At 40.9% G+C, this 27,084-nt stretch overlaps 1 long non-coding RNA gene across 2 annotated transcripts in view; it reads right to left on the bottom strand.

The window, feature by feature from the left end:
• Window positions 1-18,948: 18,948 nt before the first annotated feature.
• LOC123479412 (uncharacterized) overlaps window positions 18,949-27,084 on the bottom strand; it is a 79,899-nt gene continuing 71,763 nt past the window's right edge. The window contains exons 4-5 of one of the 2 annotated variants that reach the window (XR_008427430.2): window positions 20,190-20,301; window positions 18,949-19,046 (exon numbers count right to left, since the gene is read on the bottom strand). This is a non-coding gene — a long non-coding RNA (uncharacterized lncRNA). Of the gene's footprint in view, window positions 20,302-27,084 lie in introns of both variants that reach the window. The other variant, XR_008427429.2, reaches the window with a different exon arrangement.

Raw genomic sequence — 27,084 nt, 5'->3', positions numbered from 1 at the left:
TTTTTTTTTCTTTCTCTGTCATTAGCTCAGTAGCTTCATGAGTCAGGGATGTTGTCTCTGATTTCTGGGATCTTCCCTCCATGGAGCAAAACTGCTGTTGCCTCCTCAAATACAGCATCCACGTTCAAACAGGACCGAGGCAGAGGTGGCAGCTATACCTGTCCTTTAATCAGGAGAACAAAAAGCCTTCAAGAGCTCCCAGGAGACTCATAGATGGACAGCAGGATGGCAGCTAGTGTTGGGGGCAGGGTGTGGGGGGGGAGTGGTAGTAGGGGTGGAAGGATTAAGCAAAAATGAAAAAGGGCTCATGGACACAGACAACAGTATGGTGATTGCTGGGGGGAGGGGAGTATAAGGGGACTAAATGGTAATGGAAAAAATACAATAAAGATTAAATTAAAAAACATGAAGTTATACACCTTAAATATATGCTATTCATTCATATGTGTCATTTGTATCTTCATAAGGCTAAAAATCTAAAATAAAATAAAATTTTAAATAAACACTGTTTTATATGCAAAAATTAAAAAGACAGAGCATATTGAAGCAAATCAGCCTTTTAAATAATTCAGTGCTGAGGGGAGAGAGATAAGACTATTGAATATGAAGTCACACAGACATGGGTTGTTATAATTTCAATTCCACCGTGTATTTCTATGGGCAAAGCAGTTATTACTTATCCTCTCTGAACTTCTATATTCTCATCAATAAGATGGAAATAAGACTAATGCTTATGCCATAAGGTTTCTGTAAACACAAGTAATAAAATATTTACATTTTATGTGCCACATTTCTAAGTACTACATACACACACGTACACACACACACACAGTCTCTATGAGGAACTCTTACCCCCACTTTGCACATGAGAAAACGGGCACAAAGATTGTAATGTCCAAGGAGTCGGGGTCCACGTCTCAGGCCACGCAACCACTATGCCACGCTGACGCTGTAACACTGAAACTCTGCAAAGGCTGCAGGTGAAGCCTTGGCCTGCACAGCCCTCAGTCGGTGGTGTTGGTACCTTGTTCTTAATATCATCACTTTTATTTTCTTCCAGTGATGTTTTAGATCCATGGTTCTCAATCAGAGATGACTTTCCCTCTGCCCCAGGCTGGGGTGGCATATGCTGGGGTGGGGAGGCATTAGGAAATGTCTGGAGACATTTTTGACTGTTACATATGGAGGTGGGGTGTTAGGATCTAGTTGCGTGCAGTGAGTACAGACCAGAGATGCTGCTCAACATCCTCTAATGCACAAGACAGCCTACACAACACAATCTCATCAGACCCGAAATGTCAGCAGATGCATGGGTGAGATCCAGTTAAAAACTAAGAACTATCATACAGTGACCTCGACGGTCCTGGGATTGGTCTCCTGCTTCAACAGGGTTTGGATGGAACAGACCCTACTTTCCAACGACTCTCTGACCTCTTTCCCAGGCACTACCTTTGGAACCGCCTCAGCCATCCTCAACCTCCAAGACCAGCCAAAACCATTTTTTTTTACCTTAATTCTTCATTGCCAAACAACCATGAGCTCCCAAATTCATCAGAATTATTCCACTGAGGTGGAGACTGCAGTCAACCACCTGGCCAGCCTGCAGCTGTGGGCCTCCTACACCTACCTCTCTCCGGGCTTCTATTTTGACCAGGACGATGTGGCTCTGCAGGGTGTGGACCACTTCTGAGAGTCAGCCAAGGAGATGTGTGAGGGCACCAAGTGTCTCTTAAAGCTGCAAAACTAGCGCGGTGGCCACATTCTCTTCCAGGACATGGCGAAGCCTTCCCATGATGAGTGAGATAAAACTCAGGACACCATGGGAGCCGCCTTGGCCTTGGAGAAGAACCTGAACCCATGCAGACCCTCACCTCTGTGACTTCCTGGAGAAACACTTCCTGGATAAGCAGGTGAAACTCATCAAGAAGATGGGCAACCACCTGACTCACCTCCACTCTGGCTGGCCCCTGGAACCTTCTCCCATACACTGGACCAAATGGAAACAATAAAGCCTTTTGCAGGGAAAAAAAAGAAACCTAAAACTAAAAACTATTTCCAGAAGGTGATCGGGATGATGGCCTTAGGGAGTAAATGGTGCAAGGAGACTATGGAATAATCTGGAAGAAGCAGTCCAGACATGTCAGACAGAGTCGATTCTAAGTCAGGGCTAAGGATGTAGCTAGTGAGAGAACTTGGAAATTGTTATCAAAACCTCATGAAATTTATGTTTGATGGTACTGGTTTATGTCTAAATGAAACTTAAAATGTATATTGTCTCTATACCCCATACAATCTCACAAAATCTTTTTGCATGCGCTCATACAGCTCTGGGTAGTTTGAAAGGTAATTCTCTAAAATATGTTAACCCAACCTGGCTCTCCGAATAAAGATTTTGGTGCCCAAATAAGACAAACCATGTAAATAGCAATGTTTGTAGAACTCACTTTACCAAGGCACTTTCAGGCTGAGTCTTCCACAGGCTCCACAGGACTCAGAGGGATCCTAACAAGACAGATATGATAATAGAAGGAATGGCAGCAACTACGTTGTAGGGGCAACATCTGGATTTCTTTCTCCCTGTGTAGCCCTGACTTCCAGAACCTGGCTCAATCTTAACTGTCACAACTACGAGAATAACAACTGTCAGCACGTATAACTGATGGAACTTTATTTCAATACATACTGGACCCTGGGATTGAGTTTTTCCATGAGACGGCCACTTAATATTCACAGCAAATCTATGAGGTGAGTACTGTTGTTGTCCCTTTACACACGGCCAGAGTGAAGCAGAGAGGTTAGAGGACTTGCTCAAAATCCTGCTTATGTTAAGAGTTGGAGCCTTTATAGGAACAAATGCAATCGGACTTAAGAATCCCTGTTTTTAGACACTACCCTACACTGCCTTCCTTTGGGCTTCTACACTACTTCCTTGGATCAAATAGTGCTGGGAATGGCCTAGAAATGTGTGGTATACTTGCTTCTTCCTGTGCCGATGACAAAAACCCTCCAAGACTGGATCTGGATTGGCCCTGAGTCTCTGTGTGCAGGAACAATATTCCATGATTAAATGTGAGCCCTCTAAACCTCAGCTCCTTTCATAATCCCAATGAGTCTCTCTCACCCTAGTTGAACTTCTAACACGTTTAACCTGTCCTCTATTTCGTGGGAATGAAGTCTACAAGCCCGCTCTCAACTGCACACTAAATTTCCTTTGTACTATGAAATTGCCTCTTCATTGCTTCAGAGGGGGCCCTAGCTCTTCCACAACAAAGACCGTCAACAGTTCCCACAAAGCCGTTTCATGTATAACAAGTTTTTTCTCCTTGTCAATCTTTCCACCTCCTTGCTCACTGAAGTGGCCCTTTTCCGATTGTACTCAGTTCCGTTCCAGAAAATGCCTGAAGACCCAAAGGAGATATGGGGCACTCCATCACTGAGCATCCTAGGCATCAGCTGCCTCTACTTAATCAACCCTTCCCTCTTCAGGGTGTTTTTGCCAACGCGTGGTATAGGGAAGCGTGGTATCAGAAGCACTCAGAAGAATTGTATAGGCTTTTATATCTATTTCTATAATAATTAAATAGAAGAAGGTGGTGAAAGGTTGTCTATAAGCAGGCACTTCACTCTTAGTAAATTTAATAGTCACAACTCCAGAAAATGGGTAATACTAAGTTCACTCGATGGAGAAAGACAAGGAGATTGAGAAAGATGAGGGGACGACCCAAGGATACCCAGCTAGAGTTGGCCCAGGACCTGAGCTGGGCCCGCGCTCTCTCTGCTCCACTACGTGGGCTCAGTCATGACTCTTGAGGACTGTGGCAATTCATTTTATGTGCTGACTTGAATAGGCCAAGGGACGCCCAGATGACAGGTGGCACTTTACTTCTGGATGTGTCTGTGAGGCGGTTTCTGGAACAGATTGGCAGTGGAATTGGTGGACCGAGTAAAGCAAACAGCCCTCTGATGTCGGTGGGCATCATTCAATAGGTTGATGGACTGAAAGGAAGAAAAAGGTGGAGGGGAATTGAAGTCACCCTCCGCCTGACTGTTGAGCTGGGACTTCAACCCTCTCCTCCACTGCACCCCTGGTTCCCAGACCTTCAGACGTAGACTGGAATCTCCCCCATCAGCTCTCAGGCTCTCAGCACTTTCAAACTACACCACTGGTTTTACAGAGCCTCTAGCTCGCAAAGGACAGACCAAGGGACTTCTCAACCTCCACCATGTATTTTGTGAGCCAATACGTTATGATAAATAAATAAATACATACATAAATATCCTGATAGATAGATAGATAGATAGACACAGATATTGGCATAGATGACATAAATAAGGATGATATGGATTTCCTCTTGATTCTCTGGAAAACCCCCGTATGAGGACTGTGCAACCATGAAGAGGGGAATGACATCTATAATTTTACTCTGTGCTAATCAACATTCAAGGATGATTGAGGGGACTGTATCCCCTTTGCATGCTATGATCAAGAGCTTGGGTCATCCTCCAAGTCCCACTCTTCTCTACCCTTTCATTAGGGCATCCACATATTAGGCTTCCTTGGGGCAGAACATCACTTGCCTGAGAACCTTTTAAAACTCCATGGTTAAGATTTTCTTCATTAAGTAAAATTACGAAGCGGGGGCAGTGGTCAACCATCTGGACTGAAGGAAGAAGATCCTGAGAGGAGGTGCAGTTCAGAGAGTGGGTTGTTAACAGCCAGGTGCTTGCAAATACTCACCGCCATCTTCCTCGGGTAGGTACTATCACTACTACTAGTTCACAAAGGAGGAAAGTGGAGTACGGAGAGGTTGGGTAGCTGGCAAGAGAGCACCCAACTTGCAGAGCCGGGTTTTGAACCAGGAAAACTGGCTCCCGAGCCTGAGCTCTCAACTGCGACAGAATGCTCCCTAAAAGCCCCAGTTTATATGGGATGGAGGTATTGGCTCGGCGTTTTCAGGAGTCCTAGGATCAGGTCAGGGGCTGAGAATGGGAGACTCTGGGGCTTGGGAACATATGTGGGTGTCTGTGGTCAGCTCTGCATTTTGGAGACTGGAATCCTTCCTTGTTTGAAAACCTCAAGCCCTTTCTTCCCCTTTTCCCACACCTTGCATCTAGCTACCAAGGCAACATTGCCTTTCTACCTTCTTGGCCCTATACCAGATTCTGATTTACCGTAACCTCCCTAATTCCTCTGTCCTTGTGTGTCTGACTCCTTTCCATGATTTATTTCCGTATCTGTTTGGGGGGACTGAGCTCCTCCTCTAAACCACAGGCTGGGAGCTGGAGAGGTCAAGTACAAAGGTGCCTGATAACAGACTTTTGCCCTAGCCCCCTCCGACTTCGGAGTACTGCCCAGTCCAGAACTGTCTGATGTTCATTGAGGTTCACTCTTAGCCAGTCCTAAGCCTCCCTGGCACCCCAGCTTTGTGCTGGGCTTGCTACCTGTTACCTGAGCCAGGACAACCTCTGCTCTGGTCTTAAATTAGGGCTCAGCACTTCATGTACTAAACCAGCCCTCTGCCCCAGCAGCTGTTTCGCTAATTAGGTGAATCTGGCTTTGTTTCAAATCATCTGTTAACTATTTCCTTGACTAGACCAGTCCCAGTTGTGTTCTAAAAGTAGGTGGAATAAAGAAATTCAACACCCAAAATAGTGAGAGGTACTTTGGGGAGGTTTTGCAGAAGCCTTTGTCTCTGTTCAGGGCTTGGGATATTCTGCTAACTTTTTGGTCAATGTGTAAAAAGCCTCTGTCAGAAGCAATTTTTATTTTTGTGTCCATAGCTTTTATTTGCACTAAGAATGCTTTCAGCTTTAGAAACAACTTTATTTCTAGGGTCTGGAAGGCCCAGGGTTGAGCACAGAAGACGATAAGTGGAGATAATGTTGTTAAACTGACCCTAAACCAAAGGGGGTAATTATTAGCATGGACATTATTCATGCAGTTGGTATTGTTGCCTGAATCCTAAAGAAAGGCAAAGATTTTGAGCCACTTCATTCTATTCGTCACCAACTCTAATTTTAAAAAGCTTGTCTTTAATTAGTTGACATTAGCCTCTCCATAATTTTTATTCATTGGCCCTAGATCTGCTGGCTGAAATAACACAAAATAAATATACCGCTAATCTCTGTGACAAGTCTTCAGTATCTGAAGATAAATCTCTGATACACTTAACGTGATATTTGTTTTCCTTTTTAAATGAGTATTATTTTTCTTGTCACATTCCATTCACTAATATGACCCAATTAAAAACCTCAGGGATGCATGGGAAATAGCCTCCCTTGCCTTCTGGGAAAACATCCCATTGATTTATTTTTCCCACGCTTGTGAGCTGACATAGAGGGAGCAGAGCTGAGGAAGGTGCTGGGTGGAGGCAGAGACCCACTGATGAAATGCCGTGTGGCTCTCAACCTGGTTCAGAAGCTTGGGCTGCAGCCCTCTGCACAGTGTTCAAACAGGAATGGAGCTGCTGGACGGCAGTACCGAATGTCCCACGTGGCGCAGAAGGCCCCTGGTGATCAAACGTGAAGTGTCAAATCAATATCCCAGTTGGTGGGGCCTAGAGAAGCACCAAGAGATCTATACCTAAGTGTCTGGGCTTCTGGCATCAGACTGACCCTAGAGAAAGCTAGCAGGCAGGACTTTGTGTTGATAATAACAGAAAAAATTACAATAAAATGAATAAGAGCTGTTAAGTATCAGGTCAGTATGATGCGTGAAGCACTGAACTAAGTTACTACATGTACTAACTTCTCTGTGACTTCACAGTGCACAACAGTCCACATTTTATAAACAAGAATATCGACACAGAGAGTAGTAAGTAGTGTGAAGATTTCTAACCCCAAATCCTTTCATCTTACTATCTGCACTATACTAGTTGAGTCACTTTCTAGAGTTTGGGACACACCCCCGATCGTAAAAAGGCTGAAGTATTAGGTGGCTCCACCAAGTGATATTTAAAAGAAAGAAATCAAGATAGAAACTCAGATCAAAAGGGCAGGTCAGCCCAGGCAGAGCTGAGATCTATGCAGATGCCCAAAGCTCACCACGTGGCACTTCTCAGCCTAGGGCAGGTGGTGCAGGAAACCCGGGGCAGAGACACCTGGAAGCCTGGCAGCGGTGGCGAGCCTAGCAGGTGCAGTGTGCTTTGGTTCAGCCCTGACGTGTTTCAGGCACACTGCTCCACTTGCCGTCCACCCCAATCAGAACTGAACCAGAAGCCCAGTCTGGCTCTGCAGCAAAAGCACGCAGACAGGTAGGGTTGCGGGGGCCTGACAAAGAGCGAACCCCGGGGAACAGAGCAGGGGCTGGCCTCCGCCGGAATATAGACATCTGGGGCCAGAGCATCTCGGTCCTCTGCCCTCTTATTTTCTCCTGAAAATAACAGAGTAGAGCCTGCATCACGATGTTTCTCTCGGTGTCACTGTTATCTTCAGGGGCATCCAGTTTCGCAGTTTCATCTGGCCATTTTTCACTTTCTTCTACAAATTCCATTTTAAAGCTCTTTGGCCAGGTCAGCAACTCTCTTCCCACGTTCCTTGGGAGGTGAACACCGCCTCTTGCCAAGGACTCTTTGTTCTGGAAAGCTCTAGTCCAGGAAAACAAATCCTGCTTTGACACCACCCATACAGACAGCTGTTTCCTACTCACACCTTATCTTCCTGCCAAACGTACAACCTGCAGCTGGAAAAAGTTGAAAAAGCAACACTCTTATTACCACCGTTTTCTTTTTCCAACCTTATATTCAGAACTTCAAAATAATTAATGATACATATCGGTGTTGCTCTCATTGCGCTGTGTGTTCTCACGCTAGCCAGTAGAAAAGTAAACGGCAATGGGTCTCGAAAAGCTTTCCATTTCTGCGTGCCCTTCTGTCGTATCTCCCAAAGATCGTGAAGAGCTGCCTCATCAGCCTTATGTCTAGTCTTCCATCTCACCTAAAGTAGGAAGTAATTGTTATAATTATTTTTTTTTATTTTGGAAGATAATGAAGAATACCACCTTGGGTTGGTATTTGTATTTAATTTAAATTGACCTGTGACAATTTCCCAAAGTCTCAACAATACCATACTTGTAAAGTCTTCATAATTATTGTACTCTAGATGTTCTCTCTCATGTATGTATATGAGAGACAGAGAGAGAGAGAGAGAGAGAGAGGGAGAGGGAGAGAGAGGGAAGACGGTATGCGACACTAAAAAAACTCCGGCCTTGCTGGAAAGCCTTGTGTTCAGCAATAGTAGGAGATGAGAGGTGGGTTGTAAAGTGTATCCACACCTGAGTTTTCAGGCTTGCATGCCAGGTTGCCATGTCTGGACTTTGCAAATAACTGAACAATGAGTGTTTAAGAGCTTACAAGGAAGAGACTTGCTTGAGCGAAGTACTGTCTCTGAAGGATTTTCTTAGGGGTTATACAGAGTTTAGGTTACACATCCAGGGAAGGGATGAAGAGGAATAAAGCAGTGGGAAGCCCCTTTGGTGAGACTTTGCATCTAAAACGGGACCTGGATACATGGCAGGTTACCAGTTGAAGGAGAAAGCTGGTGAGGGTGCGGATTGATGCTCACTACCCAGAGTACCTAATATGAGGAGAGACACAGGGGGTGGGAGGTGCTGCCTCCATTTTACTCAGGAGCTTCCCCTTTATTTTCCCAATGGGAGAGTGAGGACATGCTGAGAATGCCCTTTGTAACTCTAAGAGGACAAGCATATTGTCCAGTTTCTGAGGTTCTGGTCCAGCCCAGTCAAACGAGCATTACTCAGAAGTCTTTGGCCATTTCGGGACTTAGTTTCTGGTCTGTGTTCCACAGACCCCACTGCTGCCATGACTGAGGGAGGGTCCGGGCGCCCCTGGCTTCCCCAGGAGCAAGGCACCCAGCGCACATGCTTGCATGTCGGCCCACCCGTGGCAGGTGTTCGCTCTGAGCCATCATATCTGATGGGAAGCAACTTGCATTCTCCTGGGGCATGTGATTCCCAAGAGGCGATTCTGAGAACTGGCTTCTTGTTCTGGTTTATTAGTTCACAGCACACCGGAGCTGAACAAATGGACCGAAAGCTTCCAGGGCTTACTCGGGTTCACATGCAATTACCAGAGTTCTGAGAGCAGCACGTGCTTCAGAGCATCTTCCTGAAGAGTGGTGAGTGGCTGAAGGAGCTCCCGGAGAGCTGGTCTCTGGTGTGTGCGCTCACGGCTCAGGGAAGGGGTGGGAAGGGGGTGGCAAGGGCGGTAATTCGCTTGATCACCCTCTCACCTCTGGCTTCTCGCTCCCTCAGAACCATTGCATTGAAATTGTGTAATTTTTGGGTGGTGTACTTTTTGACACTTTAACTTATACCCAACGGTTCCTAGAAATTCCAAAATAAAAGTGTTGGAAGTCCATTTCTTCCCTAGAAGCCAATTTGGGGGGGGGGTTATTTTGTTATTTAGTTCTTGTTTTTGTTTTTGTTTTTTTAAGTGGGAAGCAGCAGCCTCTTGTACCAGGGAAGTAGTAACACTACTAGTGAGAAGCACAAGTCCTATAGACGGTCGGATCGAAGGTCTAACAGTGTCTCAGTTTCCCAGTTGAAGAACACTAGATAAATAATGAATTGCTTCACCTCCATGTCTTCCATCTGCAAAGATGAAATCACGATTTATGCTGAATTTTTATGAAGACGAAATGAGGTGATGTATGTACATCACTTAGCACATTTGAGCATAAACTTTGGTACATTTACCCACATAGGCAATGAATGGTAGCCAGCTGCCCTTGGAAAACCCTTTTACATATAGGAAATCCAGAATGTGAGTTCCCTGAGTCAAAAACATATGAAAATAGAAAAATCAGAGGAAGAGTTGAGTGTTCCAATTCACCCAGCTATTAAGTTTCTCCTTTCACGGGGTGGAGTGTGTGAAGGAGCAAAGAAAGACCAGAAGTGTTCCTCATGCACATTTCTAGTCTCTGTAAGGAGGACAGGTGAAAGGAATAAGCCCCAACCCCAAACGATAATGTACAAAAGGTATTAGATGGTTTTGACTTCGATCATACATATTGTTCTATGATGTTATGTCTCTAGTGAAATTATGTCTAGTGGAAACATTCCAACCCGTGAGTGATTTATGCAGTCATTCCCCGACTATTGGACATTTAATTATTTGCCGGTGTTTTGCTATGAAAAATAACACTTTGTTAAATATCTTTACATATAAATCTTTGTCGGAATTTCTGATCATTTCCTCAGGATAAGGTTATATGGGTGAAATTACTAAATCAAAAGTGATTTTAGAATTCTCATTACATTTTGCCACATGTGGCAGACAAAGAAAACACAAATTATTCAATACATTCTCAGGAGCAGAAAATGAAGTTGCTGGCCTCGTGAGCTTCTGGCCAAAACTAAATATAATTTTTTAAAAGGTGCTATTATATTATTTGAAATAAGCAGGTATCTTATTGCATTTAAATCTATTTGTGACTTAGTACATTTTTTGTGTTTACTAGCCATGAATAATCTATCTTTTATGAATACCTGCTCGTCCCCTTTGCCCAAAGTTTTGAGTGCTGGAATTTTCATTTGTTTCTAAATACTTTGCAAGACTTTGGAAGGTATCAACTAAAATTTTGACAGGTGGAGAAATCAGGATAAAGCAGTGGCGTCAGGTTTGCTACAATTGTTAATTTTAGACAATAGATAATTTGTGGGCAGAAATGTGTGAGATCTCAAGTAGCACGTGAGCATTGCAGGTAAGCATCCATATGAGAATAAACTAAGCATTGAGCTTCTTAAAATGTTGGGACTGTAGTGTGCACCTTTTTAAATGCCAGATTACGAAATTGGGGCATCAGGTGAAAAAGATGAAGGGATGACATACACACACCCCGAAAAAACCCTCATAGACACTGACTTGACTTGGTGTAGTAAAGACACAATACAATATACAGGGGATGTGTTATAGAATCATACATCTGAAACCTATGTAATTTTATTAGTCAGTGTCACCCCCAATACATTCAATGAAAAGAAAATCTGAAAAAAAAAAGGATATTGGGAATTCATTCAGTGATTGGTGAGAAAACGGCCATGTTTCTCACGTGGACTGAGTCGGTGTCTTTAACTCTGGCTTCACATTAAAACTAAAAATGGCAATGTTTAGGCCTCACCCTGGACCAATCAAATCAAAATCTCTACATTGTAACAGATCCTTGGAGGGGTACTATACATGAAACCCAATGTAGCTAAGGGCAGTCGCAGAAAGAAAAGATCAGAGAAGGCAGTGGGAAGGGAAGAGAGGACAGGGACAGAGGGGAGGAGGAAAGGAATGGAACAGAACCTGAATGGAATAGAACAAAACAGAGCAGAGCAGGGAGAGCCAAAGGAGGAGGAGGAGAGGGAGAGGGGAGGAGGGAAGGGGAAGGGGATGGGTAGGAAGGGGAAGGGGGAGAGGGAGAAGGAGAAGAAGGAGGAGGAGGAGAAGAAACCGTTAAGGGATTATTGCAATAGTTTTGGCAGGGAATAACCTAGGGTGATGGCAGTTGGAAGGAATGGAGGGAAGAGATGCAAAAACTAATACATTCACTATACTAATTCAGCCATAAGCACAGAGTGATAATGTAAGAAGGAATAGGGAAAGGAAACGTAAAAGTTGTTACAAAGATTTTCATGGTGAATTAACAAGGAATTCATATACTGATTTCCAGGCAACAGTGAACACTACAATAAGGATGAAGGAATGGGGAAAAAAGTGATCTAAGACAATAGATAAATGCAATACCTAGAATAATGTCTAGTATTGCACATAGAAAGTGGTTAATACATATTTACTGAAAGAATCAATATAGAAAAGAGGAGCTGAAGATAGAATTTTTTCTGGGACTCCCTTTTCATAAGCAGGAAAAAGACAGCACAAAACGGGGGATAAAGGTAGAATAATCAGAGGTCACAGATACATTGTTTTAAGTTTCCGAAAGGCTGTGGAGGATAGGGGGCTAATAGGAGGGAGCTGAGGAGACAAAGACAACTATGTTTCACTACAATGGCAGCTGAACGCTGAAAGTAGGCTAAAACTTTATAAGGGGTTGAAGAAGGAGTAAACAAACTGAGGGGGGTGAGTATAAACCTTGGCTAGTAAAGAATAGAAAGACAACTTGGGGTAGGGAGAAAGCTTGCCTTTGCTTTCTGTCCCATCCCAGTGTGTAATCGAAGAAGGCAACAGAGGGGTTTGGCCAGCCTGACAGAGGTCACAACCTGTGGTTGCCTGGTCATGAAAGTGATGTTCCATCGAATTTCTCTTGCTCTATTGATCGGGAGGAGTCAGTTGGTCCAGCCCACACCCACAGATGGGATTACACACCGGTGTAAACACCGGGAGTCTGGGCTTACTTGGGGCCGCCTTACATCAGGATTACACTAGATATGACTAATGAATACTTTAAAAAAGTACCCAAGTAGATTTCTTTACATGATTTCTAATTCTTTTCTTCTGAATTATGCTTATGGTAAAGAATTTAAAACAAGTTAAGTCTCTGGAGATAAAATAATATTTAGCTTTGAAAGGTGACTGCTATAAGTATAAATATCAGGAAGGAAAAAAGATGGATAAGTGCGAAGGAAAAAAGGAAGAAAGAAAGGAAAGAAAACTTTTCATCTGAGCTCCTATGAAGGAAGATGAGATTTAGAGTCTGATGCTGCTGTTGCTGCAAGTCTCGGGTGGAGGCGAATGAGACTCCAGGAAGCTCTGAAAGTCCGACTCCTTGGGGGTCATCTCCATGACCAGGATGCTTCAACCAGCGTCGATGGTAATGAGAGCGAGCATTTGTCCAGGCACTGTGCTAAGTGCTCCACGTAACAATTATGATGATGATGATGATTCATCAATCGTATTATTAGCTTGCTCCAGGTTCCATACTAAATTATATATATATATAAATTCATCTTCACAATACCTCTATGGTAATATGCCTATTTCACAAATGTGGAAATTAAAAATTTGAGAGTTTAAGTAACATACTCAAGGTCACAAATCTAAAAAGTGTCACAGTAATTATAGTCATCTGGATCTCAGTACAATGAAATCTATTTATGCTTTATTTGTCATACTACAAGCCCAACTTGTTGGAAGGCTGGGAAGGCCGAAGTTGGTAAAGAAGCAAGAGTTTAAACCTGGAAGTAAGAGCATAGTTTTATAGAAAGGATTTGGAGAGATGAGTGTATTTTGGAAGACTAGGAGAGATGAAACTCAGGTGACCTGATCAGTGATGATGTCAGTTTCAAAAAAAAGAGGAAAGATGATGGTAAATGGGAAACAAAGAACAATGGTGGCATCTTCATAACAAAGTGATAATACTTAATATAATTTTAATAGTTTAGGAAGGATCGGGATATACAAGTTTTCATTGGGAGAGAGAAAATAAGCCTCATAGGCTACAGTAAATTAGGGAGAGAGACCACAGTATTACAACTTTCTAGAAGATGCCTTTTGTGAGATTTTTGATAGTGATGATTTAATCATTAGATAGGAAGGTCCTCAAGAGGACTTTTCTTCTAGGAACTTAAAATGTGTCAGTGTATTTTTGAAAATAGCAACCACCCCATGACAACAAAACATTGCTTCTGATGCTTATAATCCAAAGTTTATGACTTTAAGACTGGACATTTCCAGAGTGACCTTTAATAATTTGCTGGGATAACAAGAATAGACTAGGACAGTTGCAAACAAACTATAATTTAGTTCATGCTACTAGTAGAGAAACTAGATAATAAATAAGTAAGCAAACTAATATGCAATTATAAGTTTGAGTCCTTTAAAGGAAACAAAATATATTTACATAGGATGATCAGTATAAAATTCTCTGCAGAGGTGATATTAAATTAAGACCTAAAAACATGAAAATGGAGGATTCAAAAAAAGAGGGAATAGCATCACAGTTTGATGAGACCTGACCTGGGGAAGGCCCTTGCCTATACACGGATCAAAAGGGGGGCAGAGTCTCTGGAACACCCCAATGAGGGAAATGGCACGAGAGAAGGTTGAGCATTGGAGACAGCCCATGGGTGAAACAGGATTTTATTGTAAGTGAGATGGGAAGCCACTGAAGATGTTTAAATAATCTAGTGAGATGATACAATTGATGTTTAAAGTGCACAGGGCCGAGGGGCTGCTGTGTACAGATATTTTGTAGGATGGCAAGAGTGGCCATGAAGACTGAGACAAGGGAAGAGAATCTATGTACGATCCGAGGGTAAAACAATCAGATCTGCTGATGGCTCAATACAGGGAGTCATAGAGAAAAGAAGCAAGAATGACTTCTGTCTGGTGTAATGCAGTAGATGGATAGTGGTGACAATTTCTGAGATGGAGAAGACTTTCAGGCAGGAAGCCATCTAAACAATAACGGTGAGCCCTGGCTGGTGTGGCTCAGTGGATTGAGTGCCAGCCTGCAAACCAAAGGGTCACTGGTTCGATTCTCAGTCAGGGCACATGTCTGGGTTGCAGGCCAGGTCCCCAGTAGGGGGCGCATGAAAGGCAAGCAGACATTGATATTTTCCTCTTTTTCTCCCTCAGTTCCCTTCTCTCTAAAAATACATAAATAAAAAATCTTAAAAAAAAATAAAATAAACAATAGAGGTAAGAGCACGGATTCCTATACAGTATCCCTCTCTCCTCCAGGGTGAAAGCAGGAACTAAAATATTCACATTATTGGCTAGAGTTCTTTGGTGGAAATGACAGAAATGGACTCAGACTAACTTAGGCAAAGGTGACCTATGGGAAAGACAATGGGGACCCACAGAATGAAGGAGCTAGACACCCAGGCTTGGAAACAGGCAGAAACCAATACACTCGTAGAGAAAGGAACCAGAATTGACTAATTCAAGCCACTTCTGGAGTGAAATGAAGCAACAACCATTTTCAGTGTTTTTGCATCTCAGCGCATGAGATGGTGTTGAGGAAGAAAGCATCTAACTGGCTTCATTTGTGTAATGTATCCATCCCTTCCCCAGATTGTAACCCCAAGGGGAAAAAGTTAATTTCCTTTGTGAAGTGCAGAGAACAGTCAGGGGGCAGCCAAGCCAGCATCTGACATGTGCACAGGAAGCAGCTGAGAGCAGACTTAAAGCTGACATATCTAATGATCCAGCAGCAATCTGCAACCACCTAGTCACTTGAGAAAATCTGAGATGTTCTGTGCTCAGAAGGGTCACAAAGACAGGGACTAGCTCCTGCTTTCCTGATGCAAAGACAAGAGTCACTTTGCATACATTACTTTATTCCACCCTGGTATAAAAATAGAATAATTACTAGCATTTTTATCAGATATATTTAATTTCCTGTTTCATCTGCATTTGGTGCTAATCCAAGGGAATCAGTGAACCTGTGTCCTCTTCACTACACTGGACTGATTTGGCTAATGATCTGTTAATGAGTTGTTAATCACTTATTCAAATTGGGAGAGTTGGGTGACTGAGCAGGTGCTAAACCTGAAGGAAGGATCTGCTGCAATAACACCTCCCAATTTCCTTCCCACTGGCAGCAGGCTCCTCCTTGCTCCTTCTTCACTTTTCCTGTGTCTGGGGTATTTTTCTTCCACACTATGGCAGGATCTTGAACAAACTTGGCTCGTGATGTGTCCTGAAGTGCTGACAGCCAGTGCCTCCCAGCCTTGAACGGTATATCTTGGTTGCTGATGCAGACAGGAATTGTATAGCATAGCAGCATTTTGTCTACACTAAGTGGAATAATCACCGAACTTCAGAAAAGTAATAATTGATCGATCTGTCATTCAGTCCTCTGGCAACAACAAACCGAAATTCTAAACAACTATGTAGAAGTACATGGTATATGGAAATATTTTCAGAGGCATGATCTCGTTTGATGAGAAACAGTAACCATGTGAAATAGGTGATGAGGCATTTTCCAGACCATGTGATGGGGGCTAAAGGAAGTTAAGAAATTTCTCCAAGGTCACTTGACTTGAAAGTAACAGAACTGGATTTTAATTCAGGTGTGACCGACTCCAAATTCTAGCTACTGAACCATGCTGCCTTTGCTAGAATCAAGGAAACATTTTAAAAGAAATGAAATCGATGTCATATCCTTCATGCCTGATGCATGTATTTTGCTCCTATATGAGTGTTTATTAAACAGACAGAAAAGTACATGAGACACTGGCTAAAACTCCTGAGCTCCATTCCAGATCTACCAGATCAGAAGCTCCAAGAGTGGGTCCCATGAATCTGCGTTTTATACTCTCCAAGCAGCGTTTATGTCATTGTTGGGGGGATTCTAGTCTCTCTCTGATCGTTTTACCCATTGTCACGACCAACACATTTAATAAGATAAATGACCTAGTCTCTCTGCTGAGACTATATTAAACACACGACACCAGACGACGAAATGAGAACGAAAAGGAAAGGCTCCTCCTAGAGGCAAGCACACGTCCCGAGAGGTCATAGTGACAAATTCCCCTAGAGAAATAGGAAACCAAACTAGAATATAGACATCGCCTATATTTATTACAGCAAAATACAATAGTGAAAATTAATTAAGTCCATCAAGACTCAAGAGGAAAAAGTTTTCAATTATATTCATTACCCTTGCTCTGTGAATACCAGGAAAGACTTAATAAATACTTGTAAATGTTGTGAAACAGCTTGAAAGCAGAGCTTATTTTGGTACTTGTGGAGATGAATTTTGTCCTTCAGAATTCTCTGGAGTAAGAAGAATATGTGACTATAAATCAAAATACCTGACTTCGAGCCCCACCACTGATAACCACTACTGTATTTGCCATGCATGATGTGCACCCACATTTTGGGCCCAAACTTTCAGGAGAAAAATCTTTCATTTTAATTTTTTAATTCAAATTTTTATTTATATATAAAACTGATTATTGTATTCCAGGGTATTATTTTGCATACAGATATCGTTATTGCTTTCTAGAGTTACACTTTTAACACATAAGCATAAATAAAAGAATTAAAAACATTTATATAGATACAGAATTAGTACTCCCAACGTATAATGCATACCCTTATTTTTCCCTCAAAAACTTGGGCAAAAAGTATGCATTACACATGGCAAAATATGGTAATTTTGTAAACATGGACAGGTTTGGTAACATATTTTCTTACCTTCCCTTTCTCATAGCTGTAAAATAATCGAAGTTGTGAGGATGAAATGAAACAATAAATGTGGAAGCCTTATGCATAGAGAGAAAAGCATTGTACGGATGTTAGATATTAGGAGTGTCTTTAAATTTTCCATACATTTTATTCCTTGATGGTTTTTGGACTCATTAGGCATTATTATATTCTATTTACAAGCTAGCATAGGGATGGAAGACTTACCTATTAAGTAAATACTGGGTAGGGCAAAACTAGGTTTATATTTATGAGTACACAAAACACAGTGTATTCTTATATTATTATTTATTAATTATTGTGTTATTTTTCCATAGGGACAACTGCAAACCTACTTTTGCCCCACCCTATATAACCGTGAGTCCAATGAAATAAATCAACAGATTACTCACGTTCCTGGCCTCTCTGTTCTTAGATAAAATGAAGGACCTTGGGCAAAAACCCCTTCACTTATTACAAGCTTCCTTATCTTCAGAATGGGGTTGGAGAATGTCCAGAGAAACTGAACTCTTTGGACATGCCTATTTCCTAGATGTAAAATGGTATTATAAGGTGGGGTGAAAATTATTTTCATTGAAGTGGTTGATCATCAGGGCTGGCAGGTGACTGAGATAACTTGTACGATGGCTTCTTCTTGTAACTGAACATAGAAACTGAGGGAACTGCAAGAATCAGTATTTGTTGTCATTGTTTGCTTGCCTTCCTCTTTGGTTTGTGTATGTGTGTGTGTGCAATGGTGCACGTGCGTGTGTGTTTTTCCTGATTCAATATTAGTCAAACCCATGGTACAAAAGGAATCTAACTAAGGCAGGGTTTTTAGAAGATGAGCAATATTTTTAAATCTATTTTTTTTCTGCTGAGCTCTAAGTTTTCTTATTTTCTATAGAAAAAGTGCTACTTGAGTCCTACTGACCAGCAAGTTTTGTTCAAAAAGGTAGAAAAAGAAAATTTTAAAACCAAGGGAAAAATAGGTAAGCCTATCACTCCAACAAAATATTCTAGTTTGTTCTTTTTCTTAGCTCTCTATTGGCAGATAGAACTTAAGAAAATAAAAGATTCACATTTTCTAATACACACCTGGGGATTACAAATGCTTGTCTGATATATATTTGCCAGATTTATTCACCTCATGGTTTTAAGATCGCAACCAGTTGTGTTTTATTTTTTTCCCCAGAACCAGAAGAGAAATTTTATTTTATTCCATAGTCATATCATTTAATAATACTTAACGTAAATCATCTCAATAGCTTCTTTAATATACTACAAGTCTGAATATTTTATCCCAATCCAATCATTAATATTTGCTTTAAAATTTTTTTTTCAGGAACATTGATTTCTGCTGGAGAAGTAAGACCAGAGTTCCAAATAGTTAATCAAAACTCCCAAACAAGTGATAGTTTAAAACAGGTAAAGGGGCCTGGCTAAGAGACATCTAGTTTTCCTCTGTGTTACAAAACTCTGCCAGCTCCCATCCCTCAAAGATAAATGCATTCATTATCCTAATTGGAGAAAGGGATGTAGCAAAATAAATGAAAGTTATTAAAGAAAGGGAGATGAATGGCCATTGGGACAACCATTTGTTTTGCCACAGCCAAATTTATTTCCAGAAGAAGTCCCTTATCAATTTCCAGGGAACGGCCTGCTGCGTCACGGTGGACGCAGCTCTCTCAGAGCCAAGGCTGCCAGAGCAATCCAAATACAGGAGAAGGCGGGGTTTAATCAACCTGTCACTGACCAGTTATTAACAATTTCCAACAAGAGCATCAGAGGAAAAATTTCAAGCGGTCAATTTGTAATTCAAGAGTGGAATCAAAGAGAAAACTTACCTGAAAGCTACGTGCTCGTGACAGAGCAGGTGTGGGGAGCCCACTTCAATTTGGCAAGCCTTTGTTAGCACCCTCCATGTTACAGGTGTCATCTTTCAAGGAGCTTGTCGTCCAGTAGAGAATGTTGTAAAAAAACAAACAAACAAACTCAGAAAATACTTGTCAAAGCAGTTTGATTAGACATATACACAAGAATCAAAGGATAAACTGATTCACCAGAGAAGGATTTGATTTAGAAATGTAGCCGTGGGAGATAAAATACAGACACAAGGAGCGGCAGGTACAGACCAGGCACAGAACGTATGTGGACAGAGGCATGGACACGTAAAATACATGGAAAAATCTCCAGAAAACATGCTTTCATGTTGATGGAGAATAATGTTTCTTGGGAAGGAAAGAAGAGTTTCAGAAGACAAGCGGGACCCTATAAAACAGAGCCTTCTATTAGGACAACACCGATGGGTATTTTGAAGAGCAGTTACATGATAAAATGGCATTATATAAAGATAGTTCAGGCAGAGAATTAGTTAAACGGGATCAAGAGTGGAGACATGAAAATTGATTAGGAAATTATGGTAAGATCTAAAAGTTAGGGATACGACAGTCCAAATTAAGGTATGAGTGGTGAAATCAAGGATAAAAATGATAATGCAAGTTGGAGAAACTAGAATTTCTAGGTCTTGGTATAGTTTTGATGTAGGATACATGATTGATCAGATGTAGGATTGATATACACCCATTTTAAAGTGAATTTTGATTTCAAATCTACCATGTTTTACGCTACTACAGTGTATGCCCTTCTGTCTGTTCTCTACTGTACTATCATCACATGACTTTGTGTGATCCCTTACTGCTGAGTCCTGCTATGTGAGATATATATATATATGTACATATATATATCAGAAGATATATATAGAGAGATATATACATATATCTCAGAAGTAAGATTTTATATGTAAATACACACTGGCAGAAGTAATGACTACTTGAGTGTGGTTGGTAGGGTGATAATATGGGTGTAATAATTTAGAGTTTTAATTTGAACATTTCACCTAAATTGTCATATTGTGTGCTTGAGTGGGATACTGTTTTGTTACAGAATCATATGCTTATGATTTTGTAATAAAAGGGGGTGTTATTTGTGCTGGACCATGTTATACATTATATGAAACTATATTATATTTTGCCATTTGCCCGCACACTTCATTTGGGATTTACTCCATTTTGCCATCGTTTATGCACTTACTTTCAGACTTGTTTTACGTGGCGGGTAATTGCTTTCACACATCTGTCTTCACCCTCGGTAGAGAAGTACAGGTGCTCTCCTTCTGGTCCCCTGCGGCTTCTTATTGTTCCTCCTGTTAAAATTAAACCGTCTCCTTTGAGGGTTCTGCCCTTAGACTGACTATATACCGTTCTCTAAACACAATTAACTATTGACCTTCAATTTATTCCTCTTTGGCCGTTAAACTGTCTGTCCCATGAATTTCCATCATGAACTATTCCCTCCCACTCTCTTTAGAGACAACCTCAACTCTGTCAAAATTCTAGAGTCAACTCCCATGACCTCTAATTCCACAAGGACAATTGACTGAATACTTTGATTCACTTTCTTAGCCTCTTCATCTCTAAATGACCTCTCTAATCCATTCAATTTTATTCTTTAAACTTGGTTATACGATAGACTGCTTCACATTCCAAAATCCCTAAGTAAATCATCTGCTTCTCTAAACAAAACTTTTTTTTCTTCCATCTTGCTTATCAAATTTTTCCTGCTTTAATCTTATAGATAACTCCACTCCACTCATCCATTCTTTTCTTTGGAATCCAGAATCCATCATTGAAATAGCAAACTGTAAAAGCTAGCTTCATTGTCCCCTTACGTTTCTCCTCATCCCTCTTTCAAACACCCAATACTGAACGAACCCAAGCAAGGGTGTCCTCCAAACCTGCCCCCGAATTGCTGAGCACAAACAGAGGGGAAGAAAGCAAACACCCCACACCAGGGGGACCGCTCGGTTTCATTACAACCGCACGGTCTTCAAACAAGAGGAGTTGGCATAATTGACTGGCACGTCTCTTGTACCTCTATGCATCTTCTCCCACTTCCCGAATATCTTTTACCACTATTTCAAAAAGAAAATGGAAGTTGTCTGACAGAAATTGTTTTATATTCCCCTCCCCAGACAAAAAAACAAATTCATCATCTGCACCCTCACCCTCTTCCTCTGCTGTTACGGTAAAGGGCTTCTCCGGATTTCTGAGAATGTGCTTTCCATTCCACTCACTTTGATGTTCTGAACACTTCAATGCTAGTTTTAACCCTTCTTTCTGTAACAGGTAACATCTCAACTAGATTCTCCCAACAACTCTTAATTGGCCTGAATTTTAGATAAATAGCTAACAACAAAACAATGTACAACAAACCCCTCCCTTGACCCCCCAATAATTATCTTCACCTAAACTGATATTTTTACCCTCCTCTTGACAAACAAGCCAAGAGATGTCTATATTCCCTATATCATTTCTCCGTATCTCACTCAATCCTCGAGCCACTTCCCTTTGATTCGAATTCTTATACCCAACTTTAAAACAACAAAAAAAGCTGTTTTTTTTTTTTTTTATTAAAACGGCTTTTACTAAGAAAACCAATGACCTTCAAGGTTTTCATCCAAAGAATTACTGTCAGACTTCATCTTAATTAAAGGCATTTTACTATTTGAAATACTTTCTTCTTGAAATCCTGTGATGTCCGTGCTGGGTTTTAGTTACGGCTGCTTGATTTCCCACGTTTGCCCACCCAGCCTACTCTCCCGGGATGGTAAATGTTGGCGTTGCCCAAGACTCGGCCACAGTCCTACTTCACCTCTCTAGCTGTTTTGTGTCTCTAGATGAGGGATCGACATACTTTTCTGTTAAAAGCCAGAGAGTAAATCTTTTAGGCTTCGTGGAACATATATTTCTTGTGGCAATTACTGAATTCTGTCATTCCAAAGTGAAAGCAGCCACAGAAAACACGGCAATGACAATAGGTAAATTAATACGTGTGGTTGTGTTTCAGAAAGACTGTCGTTATAAAACCAGCCAGCAGGTTGGATTTGATCCACGGAATTTGCCAATCCCTGGTCTAGATCATCTCTCCCACATCTGTAGTTTTCATTGCTTCTTAGAGACGAATCGAAAAATTATATCCACCTATGGCCTCCCCTAAGTTCCCAGCTGACATCTGACATTGCATTGAAACAATGAAAAGGAAACACAGACTTTAAAAATGTTATGATGAAAACTAAACTCCTTACATTGGCCCACAAGGCCCTATGTGCTATGTGCCCCGTCCCTTCATTTCAGACACAGTCCTTCTTATTCCACACCCATTCATTCCAGTCCAGTCTCACACGCCCCTCACTGTTCCTTGGATATGAACAAGGCAAGCAGGCTTCTGCTCCAGGGTCTTTGCCCTGGCTTTTCCCTCCGCCCAACACTCCATTTGCTACCGGATGTCCACGTGACTAGCTAGTTCAACTCTTTCAACCTCTGCTCAGAGGTTAGTTTCTCAGTGTGGACCACAACCACTCTACTTCAACAGGCATCCTCCACACCTTCACAGCCTCCATGCCCTTCACTCTACTCTCCTTCTGTTTCCATAACATCCACTTTCCAACATGTTATATCGTTTACTTATTTATTGGATTATTTTTACCTGCTCCTCTCACAAGAATATGAGTTCCAAGGGGGCAGCAATGGATTTTCTTCTCTCTGATATACCCCAAGAGCTTTTGACAATGCTTGGCATCTGGTCTAATTCAATAAATATAAGAACAATAAATAAATAAAAATATCTGAAGCCAAACTCATGATTCTTAAAATTATCCTTTGGGTAAAGACCAAAATTCTGGCTTCCACATCCCGTTCAGCCTCATTTAGTACCCCATCTACTCTTGCTAAACCAGGCCTTCCTTCTGTGCCTGGACTGCATCCTGGTCCCTGTCTCCCCAGAGCCTTTGCACATACTGTTCCCTCTGATTGGAAGGCCATTCGCTTTGCCTAGCTAACTACTACACCTCGCTTAGCCCCAACTCAATCAACACTTGCTTAATGAAAACTTCCATGAATTTCTTAAGTCAATAACCAATATTCAATATTTTCACAGTGTACATTTATTTTTGTGATTTCTATATCATTGTGTGTCTTCCATAGATTTGCAAACTTCATAAGACTAGACATGTGTTCTCTCTCTCTCTCTCTCTTACACACACACACATACACACACATCATGGGCCCCAATCATTTCTGGCAGTTAGCATGTGATTGGCACATAGTGGGCACTCATTGTGTAAGGAAAAAAGGAGAGGAAAAAACTCAGATTTTACTTACAAATGAGATAAATGGTGTGTGTCATCTCTAACTAAATTAAGGGAAATAGACAAGATAATGTATCTGGGTTTTAATTCGTTGAGTTAGACATGCTTATCTTTTGGATTATTCGTTACTTGGCTATCGAGCACTAGAACTTATGAGAGGTCAAGGCCAGAGGAGAGATTTTAGCATCACCATTATGTTGGATTGGATGAGATTCCCTAATAAGGGTGGGCTGAATGAGAAAAAGGTCAGGGAATAGGACGCTAGGGAATGGCCCCCTTTGGGACTGGCAGATACAGATGCCCTAGCCAATAGGACTGAGAGGTGGTTAGAGGATGGAGAGAAATAGCAGAGATATTAGCAAGGGGACAGTGAAAGGAAATTATATTAGATTGGAAGATATGTCAGTATTGTCAAATGCTACAAATAAATGATTTTTAATAAAGCCTGAGAAGTGTAAGAGATAGCTCAGGAAAGTGATAAGAGTAGAAACCAGATTGCAGTAGGCAACGAGGTGCCTAAAGGTAGAATAAGTGGGAGAAAACGATACACAAAGCATTGTAAGGAGCTGGAATGAAGAAAGAGGGAAAGGCGTGGTAAAATGAGGATATGCTTGAATTGGTTTAAGTTATTATATTATCCTTCTCAAGAATTCTTGCATTTTTAAAGGATGGTAAAACTAATACTGACCATTTATTGAAAATGTCACCTGGAGCATGTACCAAGCTGAACGTGTTGTTCTTACCCTGGTGAGGAAGGTGTTGTTTTTCTACTTTTTCAGATGAGAACAATGAAAGATTGAAAGTTCCGGTAATTGTCTTTCAAATCACACAGCTAATGAATGGTGTAGCAGGGACTCAAATGCACATCTTGACAACATCGATAAATGTTTTTAGGGCTGAAAACAGGTTTTCACAAACATCACTTATCTCCATGTCTCCTTCATTATTTTTGTCTTAAACCCTTCACTGCAGAACATCTTTATTACTATTTAACATTTTTCTTTGAATCAATCATTTTTACTGTTGATTACATCATGTTCAGGGGTTTATTTTTCATAAAGAAAAATACTCACCACTTGCCTTCATTAAATACCCAATTTATTACATGTATAGTTCATAAATTTTAAACAAGTTTATTTAGGCGTGGATGGACACATAATATTCATAAAATTGTACTAAACAATTTCAACCACCCTTAAAAGTCAGGATAGCTAATTCTTTTAAATGCTTCAAATGCCTTAAATATCAAGTAAAATATACATAAATGTAGTTATTGTCTGTATTTTCTGGGAAAAATCACTGTGCTCACTCTAAACCTGTTCTGAATTATAGGTACCACGGATTTAGTTCATTTTATTATTATCAACGTACTGTGCTGATACTTACCTACAGTTACACTTAGACAATAACTAAGGTTGTTTGTAAACTTATTTAGATATTTTCCCAATGTGTAGTAATTTTACCAGACTAAAAGAACAAAGAATACAATTTTACCAGACCACCTCAGATCTGTCAAGGCTATGGGACCTGGGTTATAAATTAATGTATTCTTTGTCAGGGCGCAATATGAAGCTGCTTTGTTCAAATGTGACTCAGACTTGAGCCACAAAACTTCAGATTAGGCTTCCTTTTCACGTCTTAACTTCATTTGTTATGAGGATAATGCTTTGGGGCTCATGTCTTTCATTTATCTTTGAGTATTTTGCCAATCAGAACCTGTTTTTAGAATAATATTCACTTGGAATCTTGTTTTCTTAGCATTTTCTGGCTGTCTTGCTACTGTATCATGTTTACCTGCCATTATTCTACATCCTAACACATTTACTAATTTTGTTTTCATTACTGAAAACGATGTCGTCCTCACAAGAATCTTATTCTAATTAGAAGTGTCAGTTGAAGGTCCCTTTGTCCTTGGAGATGCAAAACCAATTGCACATTTAGACTTTTTAGGGGCATAGGTTATTTGATACATAATATCTTTCTTAAAAATTATTTTATTGTTGTTCAATTACAGTTGTCTGCATTTTCCCCCCACCCCAGCCAAACTCTCCCTCCCTCCCTCACTTCCACCCTCTCCCTTGGTTTTGTCCATGTGTCCTTTGTACTAGTTCCTGAAAACCCTTCCCCCTGTTATCCCCTCCTACCTCCCCTCTGGTTACTGTCAGATTGTTCTTACTTTCAGTGTCTCTGGTTATATTTTGCTTGCTTTTTCCTTTTGTTGATTAGGTTCCAGTTAAAGGTGAGATCATATGGTACTTGTCCCTCACAGCCTGGCTTATTTCACTTAGCATAATGCTCTCCAGTTCCATCCATGCTGTTGCAAAGGGTAGGAGCTCTTTCTTTCTCTCTGCTGCATAGAATTCCATTGTGTAAATGTACCATCATTTTTTGATCCACTCATTTACTGATGGGCACTTAGGTTGCTTCCAGTACTTGGCTATTGTAAATTGTGCTGCTATGAACATTGGGGTGTATAGGTTCTTTTGGATTGGTGTTTCAGGGTTCCTAGGATATAATCCCAGCATGGAATTGAGGGGTCAAAAGTCAGTTCCATTTTTAGTTTTCTGAGGAAGTTCCATACTGTTTTCCACAATGGCTGCAACATTCTGCATTCCCACCAACAGAGCACTAGGGTTCCCTTTTCTCCATATCTTCTTCAACATTTCTTTGTTGATTTGTTTATGATGGCCATTCTCATGGGTGTGAAGTGGTATCTCATTGTGGTTTTAATTTGCATCTCTCTGATGGCTAGTGATGCTGAGCATCTTTTCATATATCTCTAGGCCCTTTGTATGTCCTCCTTGGAGAAGTGTCCTTTCAAGTCTTTTGCCCATTTCTTAATTGGGTTTTTTATCTTCCTGGAGTGGAGTTGTGTGAGTTCTTTATATATTTTGGAGATCAAACTCTTGTCCAAGGTATCATTGGCAAAAATGTTTTCCCATATAGTTGGTTCTCTTTTCATTTTAATGCTGTTTTCTTTAGCTATGCAGAAGCTTTTTAATTTGATGAGGTCCCATTTGTTTATTCTTTCCTTTATGTCCCTTGCTTTAGGGGACTTATTAGTGAGGATGTTGCTGCATGGAATGTCTGAGATTTTCCTGCTGATGTTTTCCTCTAGGACTTTTATGGTGTCACAGCTTATATTTAAGTCTTTTATCCACCTTCAATTTATTTTTGTGTATGGCGTAAGTTGGTGATTGAGTTTCATTTTTTTGCATGTAGCTGTCCAGATCTCCCAACATCATTTGTTGAAAAGGCTATTTTTATTCCATTTTATGCTTCTTTCCCCTTAGTCAAATATTAATTGACCATAGAGACTTGGGTTTATTTCTGGGCTCTCTGTTCTGTTCCATTGGTCTATGTGTCTGTTCTTATGCCAATACCAGGCTGTTTTGATTACAATGGCCTTGTAATACAGTTTGATATTGGGTATTGTGATTCCTCCTACTTTGTTCTTCTTTCTCAAAATTGCTGCAGCTATTCGGGATCATTTATGGTTCCATATAAATTTCTGAAATGTTTGTTCTATATCTGTGAAACATGTCATTGGTACTTTTATAAGGATTGCATTGAATCTATAAATTGCTTAGGGTAGTATGGACATTTTGATGATGTTAATTCTTCCAGTCCATGAGCATGGTACATTCTTCCATTTGTTTGTGTCTTCCTTAATTTCTTTCTTCAATGTTGTGTAGTTTTCTGAGTATAGGTCTTTTCCATCCTTGGTTAGGTTTATTCCTAGGTACTTTATTTTTCTTGTTGATATATCAAATGGGATTT

Source organism: Desmodus rotundus, chromosome 7, assembly GCF_022682495.2.
Source record: "Desmodus rotundus isolate HL8 chromosome 7, HLdesRot8A.1, whole genome shotgun sequence".
NCBI classification, from domain to species: domain Eukaryota; kingdom Metazoa; phylum Chordata; class Mammalia; order Chiroptera; family Phyllostomidae; genus Desmodus; species Desmodus rotundus.
This window is presented reverse-complemented; position numbering and strand designations above follow the sequence as displayed.